Consider the following 4076-nt stretch of genomic DNA (forward strand, 5'->3'; position numbering starts at 1 on the left):
CTCAATATCCCAATATTGCCATCAGCACGAAGAAGAAAAAGATAAAAAGAAAACTATAGCTCTATCTTGTCACCTAATCAAACTTTAAAAAATAAACTTACAAAAATTATTTAGAATTCCAATTCACATGTTAAAAGCACTCAAAGTAAAATGTGGATTGAGATATTTCGTTAAAATAATGTAGCAGTGTTATTGTAAGTGACTTAAGTTGTTAATAATTAAAATTAAATTATGTAATTTGATTAAATCAAAAGTTTGTGATTTATTTGAAAGTTGAGGTTAAATTTGCAGATTTATAATGTAAATTACCTAATATACACTGTACTTATTGTAACTAAATGAGAATTACAAGTTAAATTATTGATAGTAATGATTAATAATAAGTTTTGGTTTTTTTTTTATATTTAATTTGTTGGCACATATGAGAAAATTTATATTTTAATATAATTATTTATAGATTTTTAAATAATTAAAGCAACAATAATAAAAAAAAGGAGCCAAATTGATAAAAGTTGTAAAAGTTGAGAGGCTAAATTTATAGTTGTTCCTAATTTTTTAATAAAGTTAACGGAAAAAGTAAATGAAGCAAATCGAAAAGTAGATAGACTAATTTTGACTAAATAAAAGTAGAAGAACTAAATCCACAAATCAGTAGGTACATAAACTATTCTTGGAATTTAACCATAAAAAGTAATTTGTTGTTCTCTTAACATAATAATAAAATTTTAAAATTTTTAATTTGAGTTGATTGAGTTGTTGAATCAATTTATATAAATAATTTAAGTTTTTTAAGTTCAAATTGAATTAAATTTTAACAATTCAAATTTAATTTTAGTACATTGATTTTGAAGTTTAGGCATTTTTTATTTCGATGTAAATATTCATTGGATTCTTGTCAATTTTGAAAATAAATAAATTAATCTCTTTAATTTCTTAAAATTCTACTATTCATAATTAATAAATTATATAATATTAAAAAAATTCTTAAAATCAAAAACAAAGCATAAAAATTATAATAAAATAATAAAAAATTTCAAAAATATTTCATAGAATTATAAAATTTAAAAATAATAAAATTCCAGAAAATTAAAAATAAAATTTTGCTTTTTGATAAATTTTCCAAAAATAAAATCAAAATACTTTAAAAATAGAAAAAATTATAATATTTAAAAATATAAAAAAAAGTTCTAAAGTGTTTTTTTTTCCTTTTTAAGAAAATTTCTAATGTATATATTTTAAAATTTATGTACTTTTAACTTGAAACTTAGTTAGATTGTCAACAAGATTTTAATTCGACTTGATTAAATTCTTTTAATTTAACTCAAACAAATTTATACAGATTGACTCAAATTTCATTTCACTCAACGTGAATTTGATTCATAAAATAAGACTTATCAACTCAACTAACTCTAAATTTTTTTCACTACATTCTATTTGGTTGGATTGGATACATACCTCTATTTATGAACCATGATTGACAATTTTATATGATTCATTTACTTTAAAATTGCAACCAAATTTAATGGTTTTCGATTTTAAGTAATAATGATTTAACTGAAAATTTTATAAGAAAAATAAATTTATTTTAACAATATAAAAATTATTTTTATTTGATTGTTACAAACTAAAAATGACAAGAAGTGTAATGAAGAAAGTATAATTGAGAGGTTACCGGCTCACACTTGAGATTTAAGGTTTCTCTAGCTTTCTTAACTCATTCTCTTAGGTTTTTTTTACCCCAATTTGCTTAGGGTTTTTAATTCCCTTGTTTGTTTGTTTTCATTTTCAGTCCATGTGACTAGAATCCTGGAACTTGAATTTTTTGCCTTTGCAGAAGGGAACGAAAGGCCATTGGATCACAACATTTTTCCACTCTTCTTAGGTTTTTTACTTCTTATTCTGAGTTTGTCACTATATAATCACTAGAGTTTGGGACAACCATCAATAGTTTGAGCCTTAAAAGAGATCAATCAGATTCATAGGCCTTTTGATGGAAACCAAAATGAAATAAAGAAGATTAGAGGTGCAAAAAAACTGGTTAGGTTTCTTCGAGGGTTATCACGTTGACCTTGAAGCAAAATCAAGTGGGTTAGCTTTATGATGGAAATATGAGGTTACCTTTGATGTGGCGTTCTCCAATAGAAATATTATTGATGTCCTCGTTGAGTTGGGCTATGGGAAAAAATAGAGATGTTCCTTTATTTATTGTAGTCCTTCAAAAATAATGAGGAATTAGTGTGGAATAGGGAAACTAGGGTATTAAGGATAACCATGGGAGGCTTTTAACATTTTTTAACCTCAAGAGGAAAAGAAAGGTGATAAAGAAATTGATTACCATTAAGGTTCAGTTATTCAATAATTGGGTTGATAGTAGTAAATTTTTGGATCTCGACATAAGGGGGGATTTTACATGTAAAAAAAGGGAAGGCTAGGTCCAGACTTCATAAATATTTGGTGGAGCCAAATTTTTCAAACAGCTTTGGATTTGTTGAACCAACCATTAAGCCAAACCATAACCTTATTATAATTATATTGTACAAAAAAGCCTAAAAGAGCAAAAATATTTTGATTTGAATACGAGTGGATACTTGAAGAGGAAAGTGATGAGTTCACTCTTAATGTGTAGCAATAACATGTGTTAGAATCAAATTATGGTGGACTAGAAGAAAAGTTGAGGAGCATTAAAACTTATTTGAGTTAATGTAGTAAAAACAAATATGGAAATCTTAAACAAAAGACTATGGAATGAAAGGTCAAATTAGAACTCCAAATAAGAGGCCAGGCAAAAGAGATCTAAATTCACAACTTAATAAACTACCTGAAGTTGAGAAATGCCATTTGCATCAAAGATTAAAGGAAAGGTGGATTCAGGAAAGGGAGAGGAATACTTTTTTTTTTCATGCCACAATCATCAATCATAGAAGAAACAATTGAATTCATTGCATCACGTACAATAGGGATTGGTTGAAGAGTTCATTACAAAACATTTTGAAAACTTTTCCAACATCAAACAATGCCGAACAATGGAAAAGATTTAGAAGGAAACGACATGGTAATCTTAGAAATGAATTATAAACTAAGTAAAGATATCACAAAAGATGAAATTAAGGAAACGTTTTTTAGTTTGTTACCTTTGAAAGCATCATGATTGGATGATTGCTCTGGATTATTCTATCTTAAATACTTATAGGATATAAATGAAGGTATTGTTAAAGGCCCAGTTAGATAAAGATGCCACATTCGTCATTGAAGTGACTTAAATGATCAATCATATGAATAAACCATATTTAGAAACGAGTCAAAATCATGCAAATATTTATTTCAAGCATTAATGGATCATTATAAACAAGACTGAGCTCAAGCAAACCTTAAAACAACATATAAGGCTTAAAATACAAAGATAGGAAGCTAGGTCATGAAACTTAGGCCAATGTATCGATACATAATTTGTTGTTGTAAAGATTCAAAAGTCAGTGGTGTCAAAAAGTGTTATTTGGAGATTCCGTTTCTGTAAACTGGACTCGTAAATATTTAATATATTTATGGAGCTTTTTAAAAAAAAAGTGAATTGAACTTTGGTTTAGTAGTTTCGTTGAATTAGGGCTTATTTAATATACAGAGACTAAATCGTGTAAGTGGTAAAAGTGTGAATTATTATTAAATTACAAGGTAGAATTAAGCTAATGGACTTATAAGAAAATTATACCACTTATTTAATAAGTGGTGGAGGGTCATGAGATAATTATATATATGTTATAAAGGTTAAATAATAATAATTGTTATAAAATTATATTATAATAAAAACAATTGAAAAAAAAGAGAAAGTGTTATGTTAGTGGATTGAAAGAGAACATCCATTCTCTTTTCAATTATCAACATTTCAAAACAAAAAGGGAGAATAAGAAGACGAAACCGCCAAAAAAGGGTTTTAAAGTTTCAAGCTTTAATTAAGTAGTCAATTTAATTTATTTTCTTATAATTTTTATGTTTTTGGAATTTCTGTAATTCAATTTAGCTGATCCATGTTGTATTTTTCATTATTGTTAAAATTTGAGAATGTTACTTTAGTTTTTTTT

This window comes from Gossypium hirsutum, chromosome A10, assembly GCF_007990345.1.
Source record: "Gossypium hirsutum isolate 1008001.06 chromosome A10, Gossypium_hirsutum_v2.1, whole genome shotgun sequence".
Lineage (NCBI taxonomy): Eukaryota > Viridiplantae > Streptophyta > Magnoliopsida > Malvales > Malvaceae > Gossypium > Gossypium hirsutum.